Source organism: Lissotriton helveticus, chromosome 5_1 (genome assembly GCF_964261635.1).
Source record: "Lissotriton helveticus chromosome 5_1, aLisHel1.1, whole genome shotgun sequence".
In the NCBI taxonomy this organism is placed as follows: Eukaryota; Metazoa; Chordata; class Amphibia; order Caudata; family Salamandridae; genus Lissotriton; species Lissotriton helveticus.
In genome coordinates this window covers 1422153985-1422172264 of record NC_136065.1, presented here as the reverse complement: position 1 = coordinate 1422172264, position 18280 = coordinate 1422153985, and positions in this window count along the sequence as shown.

The window sequence follows — 18280 nt, the reverse complement described above, 5'->3', positions numbered from 1 at the left end:
GAGTTAAGTATTTGGTGAAGTTGTACCTCTAAATTTGCACCCTACTTTGGGGCCGATTACGATGTTGGTCGGACTGCAGCCGACAGCCTGTCATTGTGGTCCAAACAACATTTTGCAATGCAGTCCGACCACTGCATTATGGTGTGGCAGTCAGAGGTAGGGGGTGGAGGAACTGACCACTGATTTTCTAATGGGCTCAAGGAGCCCGTCGGGGCAGCGGTCAGAAAGTAATCCCCTACAATGGGACAGTGCCTGCTCAGGCAACCACCGTAGGGATTACGATGTCCCTTTCAGGCAGCCATTCAATGGCGGTCTGACCGCCATTGAAAAGCTGATGACGGCTGATTAGCCAGAAACCGGTCCCAGGATGCTTGTTTCCAGTCCAGGAAAGACATGGCTTGGCAGTTCGGGCTGGACTGTTCCCATGAGGCACAGGGTCAGACTGATTTGCATATGGCCATGTCTTCACTGGGGTGGCAGAGTGAGCTAAAGAATGTTGATGGATTAAACCCAGTTCAGTTGACTGGGGGTGCGTGCTTGCATTGTTTAACACTCCGTCCATCATCCCCTTTGTTTTGCTTTGTTCGCCCTAAGTTGTCAGGGTATGCCCAGACGTGGGTCCCTTGCTCACTTTGCCACTGGATTCAAGCGAGCCTGGCTGATGACGGCTGATTAGCCAGAAACTGGTCCCAGGATGCTTGTTTCCGGTCCAGGGAAGACATGGCTTGGCAGTTCGGGCTGGGCTGTTCCCATGAGGCACAGGGTCAGACTGATTTGCATATGGCCATGTCTTAACTGGGGTGGCGGAGTGAGCTAAAGAATGATGATGGATTAAACCCAGATCCGTTGACTGGGGGTGAGTGCTTGCATTGTTCAACACTCCGTCCAACATCCTCTTTGGTTTTGCTGAGGTAAGTACCTGGCAGAGTTAGAATAGTAATTTTACCCTAACCCATTGTCCAACACATACCCTGAGGTAAATCCTTGGTGTAGTTAGAAAATTAATTTTGCTTCATAATAACTAGCCAGCACCTGCACTGAGGTAAGTAGCTGGTGGAGTTCAAATAGTAATTCTGACCCTGGTCACTGTCCAACACCTGCCCTGAGATAAATACCCAGCGGAGTTAGAATTGTAATTTTACCCACTAGTCACTGTCCAACATATGCTCTGAGATAAGTACTTGGTGGAGTTAGAGTAGTAATTTTGCCGCCTAGTCACTATCCAGCACCTGCACTGAAGTACATAGCAGGTGGAGTCAGAATAGTAATTTTGCAGCACAGTCCTTGTCAAGCAGCTACTTTGAGGGAAGTGCTTGGTGGAGTTAGAATAGTAATAAAATATACTATGTGTGAGAAAATATAATTTTATAAAAGTGAAATATTAATTCATTTAATTTAATTTAAAATATACAAAACACACTTTGCCACTTTTGTGGAAGAGATCTGTAAGTTTAGGAAAAATACATTAATTGATACTTAATATAATCTATTGGTAGAAATACAAGTTCATTGTTTTTAAAGTTCTACTCACTTGGACGGGTAGATTGTAGCCTGTGAGAGTAAAGTGTTGGTTCAATACCAATCTCTGTTAGCTGTGGGGTTATGAATGGATCAGTGTACCAGTGAATGCAAAATGGTTGGTGGGCAATTTTATATGTGTTTGGTTTGGTAGATGAAAATTTAAACAAAGATATTGTTAGAACCGGGAGTCTCTGGTTGGCAAAGGTAAGTACCTTGGCCCAAGTAGGGACCCCTAGTTCCGGTCAGGGCGACGGGATAACCCTCTGAGATAACCCCTGCTCACCCTCTAGGTAGCATGGCGCGAGCAATCTAGGCTAAACTCGGAGGCAATGTGGATAACATTTGCACTTAACACAGCAACAATCCCCAATCCACCACAAACTGAGACCACACAGGTAAGTATATATAAAATATAACTTTATCTAGTTTCAGCAGGTAAATGAAGCAGTTGCATGGTAATCACTTCTTTAGAACACATAGCATTTTAGCTTAAAGGTTGCACTTAATCTCTAGGATGGTACTTGTAAATAGGCAGTTCTGGTCATTCAAAACAATAGTCTCAGGTTCCAAACCAAAAATAGTCTCTAGTCTCTTAAATCAGGCCTAAAAATATGCCCCTGATTTCTATTCCCACCGCTCTCAAGACGAGCAGTAAACACAAGGCCCACGTGTACTTATAACTATGGGCTTCAAGCGCTGATTCCACTCCCTCGCGAGGCCCAGGGACTCTTTCTCGTCCCCGGGGCAGCCTCGCGTCTTCCTGGGACTCAGGCGCACCAAGGCGCACCAGCCGTGCAGATTGCACGCGTCCCTGCCCCGGCCGGTCCCCTTTCCTCTCCTGCCCGCTCTCGACAATCCAACGAGCGGCGGGGGAGGCGGTGAGGCTCACCTGATGGGGGGACGGCTGGCCAGGGGTGCGGGACGCTTCCAAGTCCCTCGGCGGGGTCAGAGCTCTTCCCCGGTCCCGGCGGTGATTACGGCAATTCTTCGGCACCTCCCGCAGCTTCAGCGGAGGCAGCCTATCCTGTCGCGGCCCTCTAGTCGAGCCCCTCTGAGCGCGAGGCCGCCAACCAATGGCAGCGCGGCCTCGCCGATGACGCTCCGCTGGCTCAGCCAATCACGGCACACCACAGCTGATGACGCTGCGCCGCGCGGGCCTATCCCGTCGCGGCGTTAGTGAGGGGGCTCGGCTCCCTCAGCCAATGGTGTCGCGGCGGCTTCGTTCTTCGCCGCGGCAGCTCCTGGACCTCGGAGCAGATTGCGGGTGGGTTTCCTGGCCCCGGGCCGCGGTGGTGATTTGGCGGCAAAGGGTTTCCAGGGGCGCTGGTCTCGACTAGACCCCCCTCTCGACCTTGCCACCACCTGGGAGCGGATTTCACGAGGGGAGGCTCCACAAGCCTCCGACCCTCACGATTAATGTGCCGATGAGCACACCGATCCCTTCCTCACGCTCCGCAGTCCAGCACCACGCGTCTCGGGTCCCAACAGCACGATTTTCCAGCCGTTTTCTGGGATAGCTTTAGGAACCTTTAGTCCTGGGTTCCCAACAGGAGGCCAGCTCTTCTCAGGCCCTTGGAGATTCAGTTGTAGACACAGCACACAGCAGAGTCTTGGCAGTTTCAAGTAGGCAGGGTCACAGCACACAGCAAAGCCCCTTTTCTTCTCCTCAGCTTCCAGGTAGACAGTAGAACAGGTCAGCCCTTAGAGCACACAGCAAGGCAGTCTTCCTTTAGTTCCCTAGCTGTCCTCCTTCCAGCAGAGGTTCCTTCTTGGTTGCAGAATTTCAGAATCCAATCTTCTGTAGTCAGGGGTCCTTCCCTTATACCCCTCAATGTCTTTGAAGTTCTTTGTGCATGGAGGCCCTGGGTCCAGTCTAAACCAGTTCTGGGGGTTGCGGAGCACTGAGGTGTCTCTGGTTTTCTTCTTCCTGTCAGCTTCAGGGCCAGTGGTGTCAGTTGACCACCAGGAGAGAGCTAACGTGGGGGAGGTAGGCAGGCGCAGCCCAGCACTTATCAGGCATTCCTTCCTCCCTCCTCCCAGGCAGGCAGATGTGCCCTTTCATCCCCGGGATGGCTCCGACCCTCTCCTCTGGGGCTCTGCAGCCCCTCCCTGTCACATCCAGACCAGGCAGACATTCCACAAACCCAGGCACACAGAAAGGTTTAGACAAGAGAACAGCCACTTTCTAAAAGTTCTATTCTCCAACACAGGATTTAAAAACACCCTTCACTAAAAGATGTGTCATTAAATTCTGAGTCCAGGGATATCTTTCACTTATGTCCCATCTTGGTCCTATGGGGAGATAGGCTGGTATCCCATGGGCCCAGCCTCCTCCAGGTTACTCTATGGAGCAAGATAGCCTTACAGCAGTGAGCACATAAAATGGCTGCAGCCCACTACCAGAGCATAGTACCTGCACTAGCACATGCTCTACCTTATCCACACACTGCACCCTGCCCAGGGGGGTACCTTGAGCCTTCCATAGGGGTGACTGATGTGCACAGACAGGGAAGGGTTAGGCCTAGCCAGTGGGGACACTGGCCAGGCTGACATGGCAGTCACTGACTGTACGCAGGCTCTGCGCTGGCAGGCCTGAGTCACCATTTTAAAGCTACCCATGTGGGTGGCGCAATCTGCGCTGCAGGCCCCCTAGTAGCATTTGTCATCACCAGCCCTGGCACACACAGTGCCCTCTACTAGGGACTTCGTGGTGATACAAATATGCCAATCAGGTATACTCAACCAATATCACAATTTACAGAAGGAGCACTTACACTCTGTCACTGATCAGCAGTGGCAGAGTGTCCAAAGCATCTAAATCAGCAAAAACGAAATCCAGCACAGCATCACACACATGAGTCAGAGGCAAAATATGGGGGAAGAATCACGCCAAAAGGTGTCAGGTCTAACACGTGTCCCCTCCAGCTGAAAGTGGGGAGAACTACCCAACCTCTTGGGAGTCCTCATCATTAAGGCGGAAGAATCTGGACAGACCGTCAGCATTGGCGTGTTCTGTACCAGGGCGGTGCTCCACCGTAAAGTCCATCCCCTGTAGGGAAATGGACCACCTCAACAATTTTGGATTCTCACCCCTCATCTGCATTAACCATCTGAGGGGCCTGTGGTCGGTCTGAACGCGGAAGTGAGTCCCAAACAGGTAGGGCCTCAGCTTCTTCAGAGCCCAGACCACAGCGAAAGCTTCTCTTTCAATGGCACTCCATTTTTGTTCCCTGGGGATTAGCCTCCGGCTAATGAAAGCCACAGGTTGGTCTCCTCCCTCATCATTGATTTGTGAGAGTACTGCTCCCACGCCTTGCTCTGAAGCGTCAGTTTGCACAATGAACTCACTGGAAAAGTCAGGTGCCTTAAGCACTGGTGCTGTGCACATGGCAGTTTTGAGGGTGTCAAAAGCAATTTGACAGGCCTCAGTCCAATTCACTTTCCTGGGCTGATTCCTAGATGTCAGCTCTGTCAAAGGGGCCACAATGGTGCCATAGCCTTTGACAAACCGTCTGTAATACCCAGTGAGACCGAGAAAGGCTCTCACCTCAGCCTGAGTCTTGGGGGGTTCCCAAGCCAGAATGGTATCAATTTTTGCCTGTAGGGGCGCCACCTTGCCGCTCCCCACCTGGTGTCCCAAGTACACCACAGATCCCTGCCCTATCTGGCATTTACTGGCCTTGATAGTGAGGCCTGCCTTCTGCAGAGCCTTCAACACTTCAGTGAGGTGTTGCAGGTGTTCCTCCCAAGTGGAGCTGAACACCGCAATGTCATCCAGGTAGGCTGCGCTGAATTGCTCCAGCCCTGCCAGTACCTGGTTGACCAATCTCTGAAATGTGGCGGGGGCATTTTTCAACCCAAAGGGCATGACACGAAACTGGAAGTGTCCTTCTGGCATTGAAAATGCTGACCTCTCCTTTGCCCCGTCAGTTAAGGCAATCTGCCAGTACCCTGAAGTCAAATCAAAAGTACTCAGGTACTGGGCAGCTCCCAACCGATCCACCAGCTCATCAGCTCTGGGGATGGGGTGCGCGTCAGTCTTGGTGACCGCATTGAGCCCACGGTAGTCCACGCAGAACCGAAGTTCTGGGGTGCCACCGGGGGTAGCAGCTTTCTTAGGTACTAAGACCACTGGGCTAGCCCAGGGGCGGCTGGAGGGCTCAATAACCCCAAGCGCCAACATCTTGGAAACTTCTTCCTTGATGCTAGCTCTGACCTTGTCAGCCACCCTGTAAAACTTCTGTTTCACAGGCATGCTGTCTCCAGTGTCCACGTCGTGGACGCACCATTTGGTGACACCTGGGGTCAGGGAGAACAGTGGGGCGAACTGACCCAACACTTGGCGACAGTCCTCCTGCTGTTCTGGGGTCAGGGTGGGGGAGAGGACCACACCATCCACTGACCCATCTTGCTCCTTGACTGCCAGGAGGTCAGGGAGAGGATCACTATCCTCCTCCCCTCCAACATCTGTAGCCATGAGCATAGTCACTTCAGTTCTTTCAAAGTGGGGTTTGAGGCGGTTCACATGTAGCACTCTCAGGGGCTGCCTGGGAGTCTTCAGGTTAACCAAATAGGTAACCTCGATCTTGCGCTCCACCACCTCATATGGGCCAGACCACTTGTCACGGAGCGCACAAGGCTCCACTGGCGCCATCACCCACACCTTCTGACCAGGTTGGAACTCAACCAGAGAAGTGTTCTGGTCATACCACCTCTTCATTTCCTCCTGGCTAGCCTCCAGGTTCTCTTGAGCGAACTTCCTGAAGCGCTTGGTCTGGTTGCGGATGGCCAGCACATAGCTGAACACATCCTGAGGGGTTTTCCCACGGGATTTCTCCCACCCCTCTTTCACCAGCGCCAGAGGCCCTCTGACAGGGTGGCCATACAGCAACTCAAAGGGACTGAACCCTAAGGATTTCTGAGGCACCTCCCTGTAGGCAAACAACAGGCATGGCAACAAGACATCCCATTTCCGCCTCATGGGCTCCTCCAGGCCCATGATCATGCCCTTCAATGTGCGGTTGAATCTCTCAACCAAACCATTTCCTTGAGGGTGGTAAGGAGTGGTGAATTTGTATGTCACCCCACACTCACTCCACAGGGACTTCATATATTTAGAAATTAAGTTTGTCCCGCGGTCCGAAACGACCTCCTTCGGAAATCCCACCCGGGAAAAGATCCCCATCAGGGCACGGCCCACCACTGGGGCGGTGACTGTCCTGAGCGGAAGGGCTTCCGGGTACCGAGTGGCATGGTCCACCAAGACCAGGATAAACCTGTTGCCTAGGGCCGTCTTGGGATCCAGGGGCCCCACGATGTCAATGCCCACCCGCTCAAAAGGGGTGCTCACCACGGGAAAGGGTTGGAGAGGGGCCACGCGCCTCCCTCCACTCTTGCCACTGGCCTGACAAGTCTGGCAAGACTTACAAAAGGCAGAGACGTGTGTCTTCATCTGGGGCCAGTAGAAATGGGTGACAAGCCTGTGATAGGTCTTGTCTTGCCCCAGATGTCCTGCGAGAGGCACATCATGAGCCAGACCCAGTAGGAAGTTCCTGAAGCGCTCCGGTACCACCAGCACACGGGCTGCGCCGGGCTCAGCGAACTTAGGCTCACTATAAAGTAAGTCATCCTCCCAATAGATCAAATGCTCCTTGGACCCCAGGCCTGCGGCCTGGTCGGCAGCCTGCTGCCGCACACCAATGAGAGAAGGGCACTCCTTCTGAGCCTGGCAGAATTCCTCCCTGGAGGGACCACCCTCTTGCTGCCACTGGGACAGCTCAGGCAATTCCCCTAGTTCGGCCACCTGCTCCCCTGTAGGTTCCAGGGCATCCCCTTCCGGGTCTGCCTCCTCCTGGACCGTGGGAACAGTGGGGGCCGGTTTCCCGCGCCCTCTACCCCTTCCTCTCTTGGCAGGTCCCTGGGCCATTGTTCCAGGCTCCAGTTCTGCTAGACCGCCCTCTCTGGCTGTCATTGCACGGGTGGACACACAGATCCACGCAGGCAAACCCAACATCTCCAAGTGAGTCCTGTGCTCCACCTCCTTCCATGGGGAGCTCTCCAGGTCATTACCTAATAGACAATCTACAGGCAAGGCATCACTTACAACAATCTCCAAAATACCGGAGACTCCTCCCCATTCAAATGGAACTTTCGCCAGCTTGCAGTAGCGCACTGAACTGTCAGCTGCCACCACAGGCCGGAGTACCTGGGGAACAATTTGCTCTTCAGACACCCACTGACACCTAACAGATGTCACGCTGGCCCCTGTGTCTCTCAGAGCCTCCACCACCTGTCCATTGATGGTCACCTTCTGCCCGTATTTCTTAGTGTTTTGGGGCAGCAAGGTTTCCTGGGCCATCTCTTGGTCTCCTAGAGAGACAAGGGTCATCAATGCTAACCCCTCCTCCCCACTAGAAATCAAATCCCCTCCCAAAGCTACACTGGCTATCGCCGGAGCTGGAGCTGGAGCACCAGTGGGTGCAGATTTCTTCTTTGGACAGTTTGGAGCAATGTGCCCCACCTCCCTACATGCATAGCAAGTGAGGGTCTTCTTGTCCTGCGGGCCCTTATGGGGCCAGGACTTCTTAGACTTGGGGGGTTGAGACACCTTCTCTTGGGAACTACTTTGGGGCCCTTTAGAAGACTCCTTTTGATTACCCGTGTCCCCCCCACTCTTCTGCTGGGGACCCTGTCCACCTTTGGCTGGGGTACTTACCACCCCCTTGTGGACCCTGGTGCTAGTCCACCGGTCCGCCTCTTTAGCAAGCTCACTGGGGTCAGTTAACTTACTATCCAAAAGATGCTGGCGCAGCTCTGGGACACATAAACTACTTAAGTGCTCCCTACTAATCAAGTGACACAACCCCACATAATCAGTAACCTTGCTGCCCTTCATCCAACCTTCCAGTGCACGCGTGTACATACTCACACACTCCACCCAAGTACTTGAATCAAGCTTCTTGAAGTTCCTAAACTTCTGGCGGTACTGTTCAGCAGTGAGCCCATACCTGAGGCACAAAGCCTCCTTCATGGCGGAGTAGGACAAAGCATCCTTTGCTTCTAAGGGTGCCAAAACATCCCTCCCAGAGGCCTCAAAATGCTTCCACAATCCTGCTCCCCAATTCTTCTCAGGCACCTCATTCATCTTTAAGGCAAGTTCATACGCTCTGAACCACGCATAAATATCCTCACCCCTCTGATAATTCTGTACCAGATCCTTTGGTATGTATACCTTACCCGCCTGTACTGGTTGTGCGCTGCCACCATTAGAACTGGACCCCCTCTCTTTATATTTGAAATCCAATTCCTTCATGCTCCTCTCATGAGCCAATTGGAGCTTCTTCTCCTCCAAAGCGAGAGCATGCCTTCTCTCCTGCGCCGCTCTCTCCTGCGCCTCTTTCTCAACTTCTAGGCGCAGTCTCTTCTCGTCGGCTTCCGCTTTGAGCTTCAAAAGCTCAATCTCATGGGCCCTAGCTCTCTGATTCTCCTCCACCTCCTCTGGAGAAATAATCCTACTGGAGTGGGTGCTGCCGGCCCTAGACGCTGGCTTCGCCACTGGCAAATCACTAGGCAGAAAAACAATCTCCTGTGCGCCACCCTCTCCAATAGTAGCTTCTAGTTCACCATGTTTGGCCTCCCACCAGGCCCTCAGAGCTGTCCGTAGCTCTTCCTTATTTGCGCCGCCCCTTACTGGGCATTCAAGCTGTCTGCAGACTTTTCTCAGTTGCTCCTTGTTATAGGTGAGCAACTCGTTGATGTCAAATTCCACTTCCACTTCTACATTCATGCTTTGCGCGTTCTGAGACATGGTACCCCCTACCCTTTTTCAACTAAAAGGTTTCACCACAAAGAAAAAAATCTTGCGCAACCTGTTCTGCTAAACTAGACTAGTGATGTACAAGAAATCACTGCCGGTCAAGTGCAATCATTAGTTCAAAATCCGCACCGCGAGCCACCAATGTTAGAACCGGGAGTCTCTGGTTGGCAAAGGTAAGTACCTTGGCCCAAGTAGGGACCCCTAGTTCCGGTCAGGGCGACGGAATAACCCTCTGAGATAACCCCTGCTCACCCTCTAGGTAGCATGGCGCGAGCAGTCTAGGCTAAACTCGGAGGCAATGTGGATAACATTTGCACTTAACACAGCAACAATCCCCAATCCACCACAAACTGAGACCACACAGGTAAGTATATATAAAATATAACTTTATCTAGTTTCAGCAGGTAAATGAAGCAGTTGCATGGTAATCACTTCTTTAGAACACATAGCATTTTAGCTTAAAGGTTGCACTTAATCTCTAGGATGGTACTTGTAAATAGGCAGTTCTGGTCATTCAAAACAATAGTCTCAGGTTCCAAACCAAAAATAGTCTCTAGTCTCTTAAATCAGGCCTAAAAATATGCCCCTGATTTCTATTCCCACCGCTCTCAAGACGAGCAGTAAACACAAGGCCCACGTGTACTTATAACTATGGGCTTCAAGCACTGATTCCACTCCCTCGCGAGGCCCAGGGACTCTTTCTCGTCCCCGGGGCAGCCTCGCGTCTTCCTGGGACTCAGGCGCACCAAGGCGCACCAGCCGTGCAGATTGCACGCGTCCCCGCCCCGGCCGGTCCCCTTTCCTCTCCCGCCCGCTCTCGACAATCCAACGAGCGGCGGGGGAGGCGGTGAGGCTCACCTGATGGGGGGACGGCTGGCCAGGGGTGCGGGACGCTTCCAAGTCCCTCGGCGGGGTCAGAGCTCTTCCCCGGTCCCGGCGGTGATTACGGCAATTCTTCGGCACCTCCCGCAGCTTCAGCGGAGGCAGCCTATCCTGTCGCGGCCCTCTAGTCGAGCCCCTCTGAGCGCGAGGCCGCCAACCAATGGCAGCGCGGCCTCGCCGATGACGCTCCGCAGGCTCAGCCAATCACGGCACACCACAGCTGATGACGCTGCGCCGCGCGGGCCAATCCCGTCGCGGCGTTAGTGAGGGGGCTCGGCTCCCTCAGCCAATGGGGTCGCGGCGGCTTCGTTCTTCGCCGCGGCAGCTCCTGGACCTCGGAGCAGATTGCGGGGGGGTTTCCTGGCCCCGGGCCGCGGTGGTGATTTGGCGGCAAAGGGTTTCCAGGGGTGCTGGTCTCGACTAGACCCCCCTCTCGACCTTGCCACCACCTGGGAGCGGATTTCACGAGGGGAGGCTCCACAAGCCTCCGACCCTCACGATTAATGTGCCGATGAGCACACCGATCCCTTCCTCACGCTCCGCAGTCCAGCACCACGCGTCTCGGGTCCCAACAGCACGATTTTCCAGCCGTTTTCTGGGATAGCTTTAGGAACCTTTAGTCCTGGGTTCCCAACAGGAGGCCAGCTCTTCTCAGGCCCTTGGAGATTCAGTTGTAGACACAGCACACAGCAGAGTCTTGGCAGTTTCAAGTAGGCAGGGTCACAGCACACAGCAAAGCCCCTTTTCTTCTCCTCAGCTTCCAGGTAGACAGTAGAACAGGTCAGCCCTTAGAGCACACAGCAAGGCAGTCTTCCTTTAGTTCCCTAGCTGTCCTCCTTCCAGCAGAGGTTCCTTCTTGGTTGCAGAATTTCAGAATCCAATCTTCTGTAGTCAGGGGTCCTTCCCTTATACCCCTCAATGTCTTTGAAGTTCTTTGTGCATGGAGGCCCTGGGTCCAGTCTAAACCAGTTCTGGGGGTTGCGGAGCACTGAGGTGTCTCTGGTTTTCTTCTTCCTGTCAGCTTCAGGGCCAGTGGTGTCAGTTGACCACCAGGAGAGAGCTAACGTGGGGGAGGTAGGCAGGCGCAGCCCAGCACTTATCAGGCATTCCTTCCTCCCTCCTCCCAGGCAGGCAGATGTGCCCTTTCATCCCCGGGATGGCTCCGACCCTATCCTCTGGGGCTCTGCAGCCCCTCCCTGTCACATCCAGACCAGGCAGACATTCCACAAACCCAGGCACACAGAAAGGTTTAGACAAGAGAACAGCCACTTTCTAAAAGTGCTATTCTCCCACACAGGATTTAAAAACACCCTTCACTAAAAGATGTGTCATTAAATTCTGAGTCCAGGGATATCTTTCACTTATGTCCCATCTTGTTCCTATGGGGAGATAGGCTGGTATCCCATGGGCCCAGCCTCCTCCAGGTTACTCTATGGAGCAAGATAGCCTTACAGCAGTGAGCACATAAAATGGCTGCAGCCCACTACCAGAGCATAGTACCTGCACTAGCACATGCTCTACCTTATCCACACACTGCACCCTGCCCAGGGGGGTACCTTGAGCCTTCCATAGGGGTGACTGATGTGCACAGACAGGGAAGGGTTAGGCCTAGCCAGTGGGGACACTGGCCAGGCTGACATGGCAGTCACTGACTGTACGCAGGCTCTGCGCTGGCAGGCCTGAGTCACCATTTTAAAGCTACCCATGTGGGTGGCGCAATCTGCGCTGCAGGCCCCCTAGTAGCATTTGTCATCACCAGCCCTGGCACACAGTGCCCTCTACTAGGGACTTCGTGGTGATACAAATATGCCAATCAGGTATACTCAACCAATATCACAATTTACAGAAGGAGCACTTACACTCTGTCACTGATCAGCAGTGGCAGAGTGTCCAAAGCATCTAAATCAGCAAAAACGAAATCCAGCACAGCATCACACACATGAGTCAGAGGCAAAATATGGGGGAAGAATCACGCCAAAAGGTGTCAGGTCTAACAGATATGTTTTGGAATGTTCATTTTGAAGTGAGTTGTACTGTGGATGTATGTTTTAATATTTTGTTCGGATAAGGAAAACATATATTCCACTTGTTGTACAACGAGAGCCATTTTAGTTTGGGAGAAGCTAAAAATAAGAGATTAAAATAAAGGAAGGACTCATTTTCAAACTGTTTGGGACCGCTTATATAGGGCTAGATGTAGGTAAATCTCATTTACCGACTCTAGAATACCGAATTTTACCGATTCGGTATTCTAGATTCGGTAAATGAGATGTAGTTAAAAATTCGGTATTTTTTACCGATTCTGTAGGATTCTGTAATTACCGAATCGGTATTTACCGATTCGGTAATTGTCATTGATTCCTATGGGCCTTGAGGCCCATAGGAATCAATGTCAATTACCGAATCGGTAAATACCAATTCGGTAAAAATACCGAATTTGCAAGGGGGACAGGGTGTCACTTTGACACCCTGTGACACCCTGTTGCAGCCCTGTTTCTGGCTTGTGTGCCATGTGACACACAACAACAACATACCGATCAGGTTGGGGACCCATGGGAATATTTAAAGACCTCAGCTCTGGGAACATTCCCAAACTATACTCAACAGCAAAAGGGTTCCAGAGGGTCTAGAAAAATAGTGAGTCAACCGTGCAAGTCACCAGGAAGCAAATAAACCCACTGACTGACTATCTACAATGGTACGCCGGGACGCCCTAACAGATGGTCCAAGGTACCCATCAGTCACCACTCGGAACTGCCCTTCATCATTTGGGATTCCTCAAGTAGACCATTGATATACACACACTATTCTCATGAACAAAGATAACCAAGATGGTACAATGGTTCCTCTGACTGGAATAGAATTTGGTATGGTCATACACCTCCTTCGGAAGTTAAGTGGCAAGTCATCAGGTGACTGATGGTGTGCAGTGCAAAAAAGAAGATTAAACGTAAAAGAAAAGGTGAAAATGTGCAATTTGAAATTGGATTGGGGAGTAAGGAACAACTTTATTCGAGTGATACTCGCCCTACCAAATTTAAAAATTTGCCAAGACAGGTTTAGAAAATAACTGCCTAGAGGTGGTACCAGGTCGACATGTTTCAGCAATATTGGATGCGATTATCCTTGCTTTCCTCAGGACCTAACAACAAATGAATTGCTACTGCAAAAACTAGAAACAGTGAAAACAGTGAAAACACAGAAGTAAAGACAAGTATAGAGATCACCTGAAATTCCTAGGTGTCACTTGTTGTCTTGCTCTCACAAATCGTGTGTTAATCACAGATTTGTAAGAAGTGAAGACCTCACCCCACCTGGCAGCAGCTCAGGAATGATGAGAAGCACCGCTCTAACCGTCGGTACTCCAGCGTCGGCTTCCGAACCGACTGGGGAGGGCATGTCTGTGTGCCACATGGCGCATGTGTACATGCACAGATGTGCATGTACACTGGAATTCGCTATTTACCATGTAATAGTATTACGTGGTAAATAACGAATCGGTAATGGCCTGTGGCACTGTTTTCAGCGCCACCTACATCTGTATTTACCGATTCGGTAAATTTACAGAATCGGTAAATTTACAGAATCGGTAAATATACCGATTCTGTAAATATGAGCCCATGTACATGTCAATTCCCAAATACCGGTCGGTAACGGCCGAAATTCGGTAATTTCAGCCGTTACCGACCGGTATTGGGCGACCTACATCTGGCCCTATGTCTCATGTTTTATTTATAATGTTTTTTTGTAGAATTTTTTGGAAAACATTAATTTGCAAATGTTTTATTTATATTTTTATAGAGATAAATACATTTGTTTAACAATTTGTACCTAAAACTACTTTTCTACATTGGTTATAACAACACATTGTAATGGTATGCATGCTCATGTGATACGTGGCAATGGCATGCGTGGTAATGAAACTTTTAATTAAACTCTATGTATATGTGTGGTAGTATGTTTCGTGGTGAAAACGTGTGTTGTACTCGTAAGTGAGTTGTAAAAAACGTGTTGTTAAGGTATGCGTGGTAAAGGCATTCATTGTTCCGTCATACATCCCATTCACTTCATCTACCACAATTACTTGGTTAAAAGACCTCAATTGATGACAATATGTAAATGATATTGATGCATCCTACCAAGTATTGGTGGTCTATTCTCCGCAACATAATGTTGTGTAGTTCCTACCAGGACATGCAACTTATTTGGACAATATAAACTAAAGGCCTGCTGTTGAGACTGATTACCGCCCCCCCTTAAGGGTATGTTGGCCTATAGACCAGCTAGCTCACAGTGCTACCGTAAGCCCCTAACCTACTGGGGAGCGAAAGGCTTTTTGGCAACCAATGAACATCACAACCCAGACCCCCTCAAGGATTGTGGAAACAGTACAGAACCTTTCACTCAGTCACTCGTGCTTACTTATTCTCAGAGAAATATACAGAGAATACACAGTGGGACGTTTTCAATAATAATTATTGAACCAACGTTATTCTAGCATTAAATACGTGTGCTGCAATGATTAGGAGACAGAAGCAGATAAGAGTGATTATAAGCACCAAACGCGTAAATAGAAGATAGAGTTCTGCCATGGTACTAAAACAATGTATATAAACAAGGCAGTAATCTAGCGTACTCCTACTATGCGAACCCTACTCTAAGTGTACCTGGAGTGTGTTTGTAGGTGTAGAGCCAAGAATCCCCCAAGAGATGATCCAACCCTATTTACTTGATGGGACAGAGGGAAGGACTCCATCTTGGTCACTAACTGGACACCTCCATGAGATGTAAGGATTCTACGTGGTTATTTCTCAGCATGCAATGACCTTCAGTGTTTCGGTAGTGCCTCCTCTACCAATCTATTGGGATGCTCATCTTTTATAATAGAAAGCAGCCTTGCGATGTATGCATGGATTAGTGATGTTATGGATATGTGGATAGCCCTGTCGCCCCGTGAATTAAGACAGTGATAAGTTTTGTATATAGTGCAGACCAAGACCTTGTACATGAGGTTCAGAGCGTTGTTATAATGTTGTGCAAAGCTAGATTTAAATACAAGTTTAGTTTCCGATAAAATAATCCAACATTGTTGTGCATGCAAATGTGTGCAAAAGGTAATAGGTGGAAATGTTATTTGTGAGAACAATGTAAGAAATAAGCTGCTTCGCTAAATGGGCCTAACTCAGGAATATAACTCTCGCTCGTCATACTAAGGGTCAATATCTAAAGAGCTATCTAAAAAGCAAGCAGACAATTTATAAAAACGTTAACAACTACTCTTAAAAGTACCTAAAAGCAGGCTTCCCAATAAAATATGTATTTAAAGTCATTATATTATGTCAGACCCCAAGCACTCAGAAAGCTATGCTGCCTAGAAGAAGAAAAAGCTGTTTTGGTACAGTTTGGTTTAAAAAGAGGGCAAATTGTTCTCACACGGAAAGCATCTAATTATGTATGTGTTCCGAGTGGTAGAAGCAACATTGCTGTTGCCCACATCGGCAGACATTCCCAGAGGCGCACCTCACAGCATGTTTATGGAAAAAAGGTGATTCCATCCAGTTCCCACAGCAGCCGCTGAAGGAGGCGTTGTGTCCCACAAGTTGTCCACAGAGTTGTTGTTAACATCACTAGGAGCTGAAGCAACTCAGGGTGGCTCTATGAATGCATTCATCATCAATGGAAGCAATACGCTAAGGCCTTTAAGGGGTCCATCAGCACTTCAATGCCCGGAGGTGCAGCCACTTCTGATCCAATACATATATCCAAGATGCATTTGAGGCTGCAAAGCAGTCGGGGAAGACAGGTTGTATGTACTCAAGCCAGACCGGCCTGAATAACAAGAACCGGTGTTCATTTAGTTCATGAAGCCAAGGTGTGCCGAAGCAATGTATTATGCGCTCTGGGCAACGCAGCACTAGCAGTTCTGTCTCCATTCCTGAGTTGAACTGGGAGGTTCATTGCACAGCAAATAGAATAAAATCAGTATTTCAGTCACAAGAAGCAGGACAAGCAGGATCCATCCAAAAACGCTTCCCAACACTGAGTGTATGAAAGATGGTATAACTTCTAATAGTACTTTAAAATATGTTCATATATATTGTCTCGGCCCCTGAGTACATCTGAAAGTCATGTAGCTCAGTAATAGTATAAAAAAGGAAAAATAAAATTGTTTATAATTCCAATTTTGTTTGTTTTGAAAAAGCCACATTTTTCCTAGCACACAGATAGCCAAATATGTATGTGTCTTGTGTGGGAGACACAACATCACTGCTACTTGTCTTATCAGACGACTGTTCCTGTAACACCTTGCAGATTATGTCGATCAGGCAAAGATGTTGATGAAGTAGTTGAAACATCCAAAGCCTGTGTGCCTGTAGATGAGCCGGTATCCCTTCCAACTGGAGCTGAGGCATCCCGTGGTGGCTCTAAGAATGCCGACATCAACTTTGGAATACGCTGGGGATGCTGCAGTACGTTGGCTGTTAACTGTTCCAGCAGGGCATCCACGTCCGGTGGCGCAACCGATGTAAGTGTTAGACAGAGGTCCAACACGCATTCTTGTCTGCAGAATTGCCAGAGGAGAACAGGTAGAGCACAGTCAATCCAGACTGGACGAAAGGATAGGAACCAAGACTCGCTTAGCTCCAGAAGTTGAGGTGTGCCAAGATGCAGTAGGTTGCGATCACGGTAATGAGCATTTTTTTTAATTTGCTTGGTGACTGGGAAGTCCACTGCATAGCAGAAGAATTAAAATCAGGATTCCCACTATCAGTAGCAGGATTCGCGGAAACCCTCCAAAAATGCTTCCGAATACAGAGTGTGTGAACGCAGCAATCACTCCGAAAACTGTCTGTTAAGGTGCTTAACAGTCCAGAACATATGTCTTAAATAGGTGTACTATACCCTTCGTATCAGACATGTTAAAGATACGTTGTACCATTTCTCCGAAATGGTAAGGGCAATTTGTTTGTACCAGTGCCTGTATCTCAGCGGAGGACGTTGCAGCCTGGAAATCAAAAGTCTCTCGAGCTGAGGTTAAGGGCACATCTTTCTGTAAAATCATGGCTTTCATTTGGCTCAGAGTATCAAACTGTATAAAGGAAACATTCAGTGAAGGCCTTAACGGCTCATCCCTGATTGTGTGGGTCAGTGGAACCAATAATTGCATACAACAAGTAACCCTGGAAGTTACAGTGACGTGATATGCGATGCCTGGAAGCATCCCACAACAACCTTGATCATTCAGCATTATTTAAGTCCCATTCATGAGCAGCCTGAATACTGGATTAAACACGGTAGCTGGGGAACCTTTTAAGTGACAGGATAAGTTTGCTACTGAACAATTACAGGCCCTGTGATGCATAATGTCCTGGCAAATCAGAGATCCACTCAAAGAAGTCTTGCAGTCTGTACTGCTGAGAAACACTTCAGTGTCCCCATTTCTGCATCTAAATCTATACGGTAATTACCAAGATTCATGGATGAATTCCCTACCTATTACTTCATACCTGCCTACCTGGTGGTGTTCTAGGCAATAATAAAACTTGAAAGTTGTTATTAGCAATGTTATATGGCCATGAATTAACCATTCTGTGGACGGTGACTCTGCCACAGTATAAGGAAATTTGTCTAACGGTTCAATGCACTGCATTGCCTATTTTGCATCCTTTTGTACCGTAGTTATCTGATTTTCAGTCAAATTATATGCAGAGAACATAGACGTACGGTTGATATATCGCCAGGGCACATGGCCAGAGCTCAGGGATTGTAGCATCCAGCTTAATAACATAATAGAACGTAACTGTGATTGTGCGTGTTGTAAGATGGACAGATACTGTTCCATTATATGTATAGCAGAAGATACAATGTTGCCGAGTGAGTAAATTCTGGATGTTTGTGTGATCATGTCATTGTCCACCACAGACAAAGAATTTTCCAAGTTAACTCTGTCAATTTCACACAATTTCTCCACAGTTCCTGTTGAGAGATTTCCAAATGAAATGCTCTCTATAATATCATTTAGTGTACCCTCACCATTTTCTGTGTAATTTTGCCAAACCT